At 56.7% G+C, this 10,794-nt stretch overlaps 1 protein-coding gene across 4 annotated transcripts in view; it reads left to right on the top strand.

Moving 5' to 3' along the window:
• The window catches only part of Kirrel1 (kirre like nephrin family adhesion molecule 1), an 86,165-nt gene that overhangs the window by 10,107 nt on the left and 65,264 nt on the right, over positions 1–10,794 (top strand). The gene's annotated exons all lie outside the window — the stretch shown is intronic.

Raw genomic sequence — 10,794 nt, 5'->3', positions numbered from 1 at the left:
GATGAACAAATAATAGGCCAGACACAGATAAGTCTGTGCTAAGGGTGCCAAGGGAAGTGACCAGCGATGTGGGGGATCCCTGGTCTCGGGGGTTCAGGGATCTTTGGGGAGACTCAGGGAATAATGGAAAGTACCCTGGTTTATAATCAGGCCTGTGTCTTAGGTTTGGAGACTGAACGAGCCTCTGTTTCCTCATCTGTAAAATGACTGCACCTACCCACCTATTTTAAGCCCTAAAAAAAACCGCCTCAGAGCAGTGGTGCCTGTCCGTCATCCCTACAGCTCAGGAGGCTGAGGCAGGAGGATGGCAAGTTCAAAGCCAGCCTCAGCATTTAGCGAGACCCTGTCTTAAAATTTAAAAAATAAATGAAAATAATTTTTTTTTTTAAAAAAGTGGGCTGGTGATGTGGCTCAGTGGTTAAACACTGGGGGTTCAATCCCTGGTACCAAAGGGGCGTGGGGGAGCACTCTCAGGACAGTGCATGGTAAGTCTGAGCATCATGTTAACCACGGTCTTTCCAGAAGTCTTCAACTCATTGTGTGAGAGCAAAGGCCTCTCAAGTTTTAGCGTGCTTGCAAAACATCTGGGAAAGCCAGGCCCAGTGGTGCACACCTGTCATGCCAGCGACTTGGGAGGCTGAGGCAGGAGGATTGCAAGTTTAATGCCAGCCTGGGATTAAACTTAGCAATACCCTGCCTCCAGATGAAAAATAAAAAGGGCTGGGGTTGTGGCTCAGGGGTGGAGCACCCTGTGTTCAGTCCCCAGAGCTGCAAAACAAAACATCTGGGTAGACTCTGGATTCCGAAAGACTGGTGCCAGACGCTTGTCCCAGGACCGCGCTCCTGAGGTGTGAGAGCTTGCCCTCCTCCAGGGAAATGGATCTGCATCCAGTCTAATGGGAATCGAGAGAGAACAGAATTCATTCGCAGAACCCGCTTTTCAGCCAGCTTAGTTGTGTAACACCCCCCTGATGGATCATGGATTCGGGAGTCCCCGAGGTGTGTGTTTTAGGGAAGCGAGGGTCGTGGGACAGGAGAGGGTGCAGAGCTTGCCTGCGTGTGCCTGTCCTCAGCTGCAAGGCTGACCTATCCATTTCCTCCCGGTGACCCCACCCGCTCCCTGCCAAATCTGTACTCGCCCGCTGCCAGCTTCCGAGCTGAAAAGCAACCGGCCAATGTGCCGGAGCCAGTCACTATTCCATCCCATTTTATTATCATTATTTTTAAGTGAAAAGTCCTCATGGTCCTTCTCAATGGGAGATGTTGGGGGGGGTGTCATTTTGACAGAGCATTTGGTCAGAGTCTTGATCCTGTTGGTTTGACTTGAAAATTGGGTCAGGAGCCAATCTCATGATGGTGGGGAGGAAGGGAGGTCCTGGGCTCAACGGGAAGGGGGCATGATTTTGGGGGAGCGGTGGAGAACCTTCTCGGGTTTGTCAGCTTCTCGTTCTGTGTAGACCCAACACTTGCTGGCCAATGTGGCGCCCTGACTCAGGCTCCCTCCCATCTCCATCACTGTCAGAGCTCCAGGCTGCAGAGGAAGAGCTGGAGGTCAGAGAGGAGAGACTCCTGCCTTGGGGGGGGGGGTCTTCTGGTTCTGTGGGGAAACTCGGACAGGAACCCCCACTGATTCTCCCTTATCCCCTCTTCCCATACAACACGAGGCCATTTGTAGTTGTGAATGGGAACGCACGCAGACCATGAGCATCAGTCCTGAGGGGTTTCACCGTAAATAAGGAAGGGGCCGGACGGATCAGGTTGGGCTTCCTGGAAATGGAGAAATAAACTGATGTCAGAAGGGAACACGGAGGGACGGCTCTTTAAGAACCCCAACATCAGCCCGCCCAATGTCGCACCCCTGTCATCCCAGAGGCTTGGGAAAATCGCAGATTCAAGGCCAGCTTGGGCGATTTAGCGAGGCTGTCTCAAATTTAAAAATAAAAAGATCTGGGGGTGTAGCTCAGTTGTAGTGCCGTGGGGTTTAATTCTTCCTGCCGCCACAGAAAAAAACCAAAAAAACCCCTCAGCATCTTTGGACTCTTAAGATCTCTCTCTCTCTTTGTCTCTCTCTTTCCCTCCCTCTCTCTCTCATATAGGGATTGAACCCAGAGGGCACTGACGTACATCCCCAGCCCCCCCTTTTTTTATGTTTTATTTTGAGATAGGGTCTCTCTGAGGCTGGCCTCCAACTTGTAATCCTCCTGCCTCAGCCTCCGAATCAGTGGGATTACAGGAATGTGCCACCACACTCAGCTTCAAGGTGGCACTCTTAAGACCCAATTAACCAGGGTGGGGGGGTGGGGGGTCAACCTGGACATCCATGTTTAAAGAAAAAGGAGTTTCATCAGCTAAATCTGCTCACACTCACTCCCATTCTCTGTTCCTCTGTGGCAAGCAGGAAGTTCTTCTTTGTGTCTAACCTGAAACTTTCCATTTCCTGCCTGGAAGCGGTCTAATTAGGGACTGTGACAGAATGCCTCCTCCGTATTCTCCTGTCTGTATACATCCTTCTCAAACGTCAAGGCAAAGTTCCTGAGATTAAGGTGAAGCGGCTTCTGAGGCCTCACAGGAGCCAAAGAAGTTTCTCTCATGAGGAGTCAGATTTGCTTTCCAACTAACCACGGAGGCGGCCCTTTGCAGTGTCTCCTGCCAGGGCCAGAAAGACGGGCACTCTGTGCCCTTACCTGTCCAGTCCCCTCTCTGCAGCTCAGAGCAGCTGGGGGCCGGGAGCTCTGCTGTCCTTCCCATCTCTGGCTGCGACCTGCAGGCCCCTCCCTCCCCCGGGGGTGGGGGTGGGGGGGAGATGCTGGCGTCTGCTGCTGAAGCCAGGTAGGGAGGGACGTGGGCACAGGGCTGGTGGCAGGGTGGCCCACCCGGCAGGACTGTGCTGGCAGGAATATTGTCCTCTCAGAGTCACAGGGTGTCCTTCCTCGGCCCAGTTTTGTGTGGGTGGACACTAAGCAATATGAGTGTGGGCAGATGAAGGTCGGGGCACCCGTGGGGGGCCTGCCTTGGGCATCTCCTCGCCCGAGGAAGGAGCTGGGCATTTCCCTGGACCTGACTATCGGCAAGCTCTTAGCTCTAACCCTGAACTTGAGAGAGAAGACGACTCCGTTTCTGCTCTTCGATAGGTAACTACCATAGGGGAGATGGCAGCCCGTACTTAGAGGATACAAACACAGACATACCCAGATCATCCAAATAATGGGGGCGGATTTCGGATCCTGTTATGCGCCTGCTGTGCAGAAGAGGATAGAAGAGGCTCTGGAAACCACGCACGCAGGCGCCATGGCGCACGCCTGTAAGACCAACTGCTTGAGAGGCTGAGACAGGAGGATCTCAAGTTCAGAGGCCAGCCTCGGCAACCTGGCAAGGCCCTTAGCAACGTAGTGAGACCCTGTGTCAAAATAAAAAAAAAATAAAACAGGGCTGCGCTGCGTGACTCAGCGGTGGGTCCTCCTTGGGTTCAATCCCCAGCACTGAAGGGGGCAGAGGAGAGAAAATACTAGAAATACTGCATCTGGCAGTCAGTTAGGGAAGGCTCCTTGGGAGGGTGGAGGGAAGGCAAGAGGAAGGAATGGATCCAGGTGGGAAGGAGAGACGGGAAGGTAGGGAGCTCCCTGGAAGAGGAGGGCTTTGGATGAAGAGTGGAGGCCAGGAAAAGGTGTGGAGGCTCTGGGGAGCCCAGAGCCCTGGGGTCACCTTGCCAAGTGCGGCCCCTGCAGCAGTCACACCAGCCTTGTGACACCTCCCACATGCACCAGGCAGCAGCAGCCCTGCACCCCGTGGGGTCCGGTGCTCAGGCGGCTCCCGTTCCCTTGAGGGCGGGGTGGAACGAGGTCTGGTCCCCACAGAGAGGAGCGCAGAGTGGACACAGTGACGGGTCGTGTGTTGGCAGGGTGGCACCAGCCTGTGGGGCCGCCGGCCTGTGTTCAGGGGTAGTATCCCCTTTACCAAGGGTAGGAGGATAGGACGGCCATGGCCCGGGGTCCTGGGAGCTCAGCCTGTGGCCCGCGCGCGGGGACAATCTGCACAGCCCACCCGGTGGCTGGCCTCCCCCAGCAGAGCCCGAGCCCCCCGCCCCCCAGCCAGAGGCTCCCCGGGCCCCCTTCCTCCTGCTGTCCTTCCCTGTCTGTCCGTCTGTCTGTCACCCGGCGGGAGTGAGATGCGCGCTGCTCCTGGAGCATTTGGTGCTTGATAATTTGTGGATTATAGCTAACTCTCGATAAAGATTCCCCTAATTGCTTGGCTCACCTCAGGTCCTATCATCAAAGCAAAGCCGAGAGGCCCCCCTCTCGCCCTCCTTTTCTTTTTATTATCTCTTAATTAATCACTCTGGCTTTCACACTTAGCAGATAATTACAGTCTCCTGGGCATGCGGCTCATTTTCATAACCTCCTGCTCCCAGCCAGCAGCAGAGGGGGTGGGGAGGGAGAGGGAGGCCAGGGGAGAGTGGGCAGAGCCGTGCTGGGGGGAGGGGGTGCCTGGCCCGGGGTATGGCGGGAGGAGCTGGAGGGGGTCCCCGGGGGAGTTGGCGCACCCCTGTGCCGGGAAGTGGGGCGCACAGAAGTGGGAGAGGCCGTCCGGGGGAATTCTTCTGCTTTGGAGGGAGCAGAACACACATCCGGGGCCTGAAGCCTGGGAGAGAAGAGGGGTGTTCACTGAGTAACTCGGAGGGAGGGCAGGCCGGGCGCTCAGGCCTCCCTTTCCCAGGCGGAGGCTGTGCCAGGGGCTCCCCAATCTGCTCGTCACTCCCATTTTCCAGATGGGGCAGAGCTGCTGCTGCTGCTGCTCAGGGAGAGGAATTGGTCCAAACCGCACCCAATTGTACCCAGGCTTGACGGATGGATGGACCGGGGAAAGGTTTTCTTCTTCTTTTTCTTTTTTTCCATTTTGGAAATGGGCATTCCATCAGGGGTGCTTGGCCCCCCGAGCCACACCCCAGCCCCTTTGATCTTTTATTTTAAAACAGGGGCTCCCTGACTCTCCCAGGCTGGCCTCCGACTTGCGGTCCTATCCTACCCAGGCCTCATGGGCTCCACAGGGTCAGGGCACAGGACCGGAAACAGGGGGAAAGGGAGGGAGAGGATGCCGCTCCTGCTGGGCCCTCACCCCTGGACCCGGGCGCCTCTGCCACCAGGACCTTCCTGGGGCTTCCAACCCAGAGAGACCACGGGTCCAGATGAAGGGTCAGAGAGGCCCAGGAGAGCAGTGTGTCCAGCGAGTTAGACACAGAGCTGGACTGGAATCCAAACCTCCCGAGTGTGTGTGTGTGTGTGTGTGTGTGTGTGTGTGTGTGTGTGTGTGTGTGTGTGTGTGTGTGTGTGTTCTGTATCTGTTCCTCATGTCTGTGTCTCAGCCAGTCTCTGTGGCCTGGGCCTCTGCGAGTCCTAAAGGAAGAGGTGGGGACTTGTGATCCCAGTTGCAAGTAGGTTGACGATGGAGGTGGAAAAGAGGCCGGCCGCGGCCATTTAGCAAGACCCAGACTCAAAATAAGGAAGGACGTGCCCTTGCCCGTCTAGATATGGCTTTGGCTCCATTTGTGCCCCTCCTGGAGTGGCCTTACGCGGTGCCCTGGGCCTGTCTTCTTATCCTACAATGAGGAGGTTAATCTCCTCGACACCTTCTGGCTGCCGTGCATCCTGTGAGGGTTCCCCGGAAGGACCGGCTCTTCCCGAGTGGGGCCCCAGGCCTCTCGGGTGGATTTTGTGAGCCATGGCTGCAGGACCTGGCTTCCCAGGGCCAGAGCAGGGGTGTCCCTGCAGGAGCCGCGTTGGCTCAGGAGTCACAGTGGAAGGAAGCCAGGGTTGTCCTCCAGGTTCAGATCTGGCCTGGACTTGGGATGGGGGAGCCGGAGCCCTGTACCCCCCACCCCACCCCTGCACCCCCTCCGTCCTGCGGATGGCCCAGCCTGCCCCGGGAAAGGTGGGGACCGGACCCAGGGTGTGGGTGCTGATAAGATTTTCTCCCTGAAGAAACATGTTCTGGCTTCGCCCTGAACTTGAGCTTTGGTCTCTGAAGAGGTTTTGCAGAGTCTTGTGGGAACATAAACATTTGGCAGAATTTTTTTTTTTCCCCCTGAAAGCTATTTCTTCTTTTTCTGGGAACTTTTTAGCCAGTAAGATCAAGGCCTCTGCACCCTCCCTCCTCCTCCTCCTCCTCCTCCTCTTGGTGAGACACCCAACCCCCTCCCTCTCTCCTCCCCAAAATCAAAACAGAGTTAACTGGTGTGGACTGGGAATCGTCCCCCAGCAAACTGGGCCGGAAGAGAGGAGGGAACGCTGGCTCTCCCGGGAGGAGAAGTTACCAGGGAGGGGAGAGAGAAAACCACCACGAGGCATCCGTGGTGGAAGGCGAATTCCAGACATTTAAAATTCTTTTGGTTTTAATCATCTGGAGGCCGAGCAGCGAGCAGCGCTGGGGGCTGGGGGAAGGGACCAAATGGAAACCAGGGCCATCTCCTGGACTGGGGAACCTGAGTCTGACGGTGACGTCCAAAGCCCTCCTTCGCCCCTTCTCTGCCCAGACCCCCACGGCCTCCCACTGCCCGCTGCCCGGTCAGGCCGCTGACCGCCTGCACCCACTGGGGCTGGGGAGAGCCCTTCCCCACACCCCTCCTTGGGTCTCCTGTGGCAGGCTCGGCTTTACCCTTGGTGGAAAGCAGTGACCTTTGCGTTTTCCAGCCAGATTGCAAGGCCCCCAAGGCCCCGGATTATGTTTTGTTCAAAACAAAAAAAAAACACACCATCAACAAGCAACAAATACCGGCCTCTCTCAGAGGGCGCCTGGGCCCGCTCCCTGTGGGCTGGGAGGAGGCCTCTTTTCCTCATTAGTGAAGCGGAGGCTGGAAGGGCCTCCAGATGGAGGGGAGGTGTGTTCTGGAGGCCACCTCGGGGGTCCCCTCAGGGACTGCCCTGGGGGGGGTGCAGCCATGTCCCTGAGGCCTGGGGATGTGGGGGTCTCCTTGTCCCTCTGTCAGCGACAGGCCCTGACGCTGGTGGCTAGAGACGGGGTGGGGGGCCGAGGGGTGTCTGTTAGCTTGGGTGGCCACATCAGAGGGGAGCGGGGTCCAGGGAGCAGAAGTGAGGGGCAGCCACACTTGGGAACCTCCCCCAACAGCAAGGTCGCTGTTGGTCTGATTTCCTCTGCAGCCAGCCCCGTTCTCATTCTCCACCACCAGCTCTTTGTCCCACTCCACACCCCTCCACCCTCTGCTTTTCTAAAATTTTGATTCTTGGGGGCCTTTGTGTATTTTTTTGTTGTTTTTGTTTTGAAGGATTGAACCCAGGGGTGCTCAACCACTAAGCCGCATTCCCCAGCCTCCTTTTTAATTTTAGTTTTTAAATATTGAGGCAGAGTCTGGCTAAATTGCTGAGGCTGGCCTCCATCTTGTAGTCCTCCTGCCTCAGCCTCCCAGGCCACTGGGATTCCAGGCGTGCGCCACCAACGCCTGACCTTTGTTGTTTTTGTTTTTTTTCATAGAGAATCTTCCACCTCCCTCCTCCAGCCCCCCCCCCCCCCCCCCCCGCTGATCTTGGGATCTTGGATGAGGATCTTGGGTTGATGGTAGGGTTGATTTCACCTCTTCTTGGACTGCTGCTTCCTAGAGGAGTCTCGGGCTCTCTCAGGGCCTCCCTCTGTTTGGCTGTAGAACAGGGAGCTCACTGGAGGATGCTGGTGATGCCAGAGGCCCAGGGTGATGTGCTCTGCAGCTTCTGGGTAAAAGGGCAAGGTCTGGAGTTCAGTCTACTCTGTGCGAATCCCGGAGCTGCTTCCTCCAGCCGGGGTGACTTCTGTGCCAGTCATTTCACCTCCTGGCAGAAGAACAGTGCCATCCACCTGGAGTGACGGAAAAGATTGCATAAAACAATCCGTAGAACCCTCGGCACGGGGTCTGAGACGTCTGCAGTAGGCGGCATTCATTAGCTCCTACGGTTTCATTGATTCCTAATTACTTCTTTTAAAATTAAAAAAAACTTATTTTATGGCACTGGGGACTGAACCCAGTGGTGCCGTACCGCTGAGCTGCACCCCTAGCCCTAAGTTGTTGAGGCTGGCCTCAAACTTGTGATCCTCCTGCCTCAGCCTTCCCAGCCTCTGGGATTATAGGCCTGCACCCCAATACCCAGCTCAAATATTTTATGGTGTAGAGTAATGGAAAGAGCCCTGGATTTGTAGTTAGGAGACCTGGGTTCAGATTCGGTCTTCTTAGTCGTGACTTTGATCTTGTGCAAGTCTCTTTTCCTAACTCCAACACGGAATTCATGAATTGTGTGATATCCTGGCTCCTGCCATCGGGAGTTGAGAATATGAGGTAAAGTGGAGTCCTTGGGGGTAGGGCCCCCTCCTGTGTCTTGGTCTTGCCTCTCCTCCCCAGTGCCTGGTATCGGCACTCAGGAAACGGGTTAAATAAGTGATTGAGTATAAAATAGTAATCTGTGAACAAACAATGTGGGAATGACTCGCTCTAGGTGGGCACAACTAACCCCGTGGTAGGGCCTGTTTCTCTCGCATCCTGGACCTCTACCCACTGAAAACCAGAAGCACCTCCCCTTCCAGGTGTGACAGTAAACCACCCTCCAGCCAGGTGGCATGATGCACACCTGGAACCCCAGCTGCTCAGGAGGCTGAGGTAGGAGGACCCCAAGTTCAAGGCCGATTTGGGCAACTTAGTGAAACCCTGCCTCAAAATAAATAAATAAGAAGGCCTTGGGGTGTGGCTCAGTGGTAGAGGGCCCCTGAGCCTGATTCCTAGTGCCTCAAAAAATGAACTCTATAATCGAGAGGTCTATATCGTTGCGGAAATACTCCGAGAGCTCATTTTGGAAGTGGTGGGGTCTCCCTAGGAGCCGTGCCTAACTTAGGTCAGTGAGTCTGGGCCAGGGGGACAGGAGGTGGCCAAGTCACCTGGGTGACCCACCAGGGAGGGTGAGTGGAGGCCCTGAGTCCCCCAGGAACACCTGGGGTTGTGGTCGGGTCGGTGCTGTATCTGGTGGACGCGGGAGTCCTGCAGGGGCCCGGTGCCGGCTGCTGCCCTCGCACGCCACCCCCCAGCCCTGCCACAGCGGCCAGCCACCTCCTGGGCGGGCCAGGGCACCTGAAAAGAGCTGGAAACTCAGAGATTTAATCCAGCCCCTCCCTGTTAGAGACAAAACCCGGGGCCTCAGGGTGAGTGAGTCACTGGCCCAGAGCCGGGTTGGAACTGGAGGCTCCCCTTGGCCTCCTCCTCCCCAGCCAGCCTCCTTCCCCCCTCTCTGGAAATGTGCTGCCTCCCCCACCCCTCGCCCCCCTATGGCACAGATCCAGACGTCCTCCTCCTCCTCCTCCGTGACAGGTCAGGACCTAGAGGCCCATTTCTGTAATCCTAGTGGCGCGCTGAGGCAGGGGGATGGCAAGTTGGAGGGCAACTCCGTGAGACCTGGCCTCAAAATAAGGACTAGAAAGGGGGCTGGGCTCAGTGGTAGAGCCCTTGGGGTCAGGCCCTAGTGTGTGTGTGTGGGGGGGAGGGGGCAGGAACACTTCCTGGGGGTGCAAGGTGGTGACCGAAGGAACCTGCTTACCACTAACAGCTGGAGGAAGGGGGCCCGGGAGGAAGGGGGTGGTCCCCAGAGCATATAGGGTGACACCTCTCCCCAGGCTGCCGGCAGATGATGCCCCACCCTTTCCAGAGAGGCCCTTATCTGTCCACCTCTGCCCCGTCCCTCCTCAGCACCCCCTCCCTCCTCAGCACCCCTCCCTCCTCAGCACCCCCTCCCTCCTCAGCACCCCCTCCCTCCTCAGCACCCCCTCTCTTGCCGTCATGGCAACCAGGGGATTAGGGCTTGGAAGTCCAGAGATGGGAGAGGGTTCAGAGAGGAGGCAGGTGGAAGGAGGTAATGAGAGACGGAGGTGATGATGATAAGGAGGCGCTGGGCGCTGGGGGGGGGGGAGCCAAGGGCAGAGGGGGAGGGGGAGGGAAGAGAGAAACCTCATCCCCTAGAAAGAGAGGGAGAGGTGGGGGTGGGGCGGGGGGGGGAGAAACCTCAACTTTTATTTAAAATCAGAGAGCAGTTGTAGGCCTGGAGTCGTTGCCATGGCGACGGCAAAGAAAAGGAGATAGAGAGCTTGTGAAGCCGTGAAAACCCAATAGGGGTAAATGTTTAAAGCCAGGAACAAAAACCATTCAGAGATAATTAAGTAACAGGCTGCAGGTTCCTACTCCTGGCCATTGTCAGGGGACAGCCGAGATGCCAGCCCGCCGGCTGCTCTCCCTCTCCTCCTCCACCCTCCACTCCTTCCCAGGCTCCGGGAACCCCAGCCCTGCACCTCACTGTCCCTCCCCTCCTGGGGATTTCCTGCAGCCCCCACACCTCAGTCAGACAAGGCTGGGCAAGTTTGCTCTCCCGGACCCTGTTTTTTTTCTTCTTTTTTTGGTACCGGGGCTCTCCCCCAGGGGCACACTGAGCTACACCCCCCCCAGCCCTTTTTCTTTTTTTTTTTTAATTTTGAGATCACGTCTTGCCACGTTGCCCAGGCTGGCCTCTCACTTGCGATCCTCCTGCCTCAGCCTCCCCAGTTGCTGGGATGAGCAAGTTGATGCCATGGCACCCGGCTCTCTCCCTCCCTGGGGAGAAAAATAGGGTCTGTGTAGGATGAAGAGGTCTTGGTCAGATAAACGGGAGGGTTTCCGGACACCCCGAGTACCTGTGCTTGGGTTGTGAGCTTGCTTCCTTCCTGGATTGTCCCAGGCAAGGCCAGCCTCTGGGTCCAGCCTGTGTGGACCGGGCCCTCCAGCCGCTGGGCTGTGGGGGTGTT

This window comes from Ictidomys tridecemlineatus, chromosome 11 (genome assembly GCF_052094955.1).
Source record: "Ictidomys tridecemlineatus isolate mIctTri1 chromosome 11, mIctTri1.hap1, whole genome shotgun sequence".
NCBI classification, from domain to species: domain Eukaryota; kingdom Metazoa; phylum Chordata; class Mammalia; order Rodentia; family Sciuridae; genus Ictidomys; species Ictidomys tridecemlineatus.
This window is presented reverse-complemented; position numbering and strand designations above follow the sequence as displayed.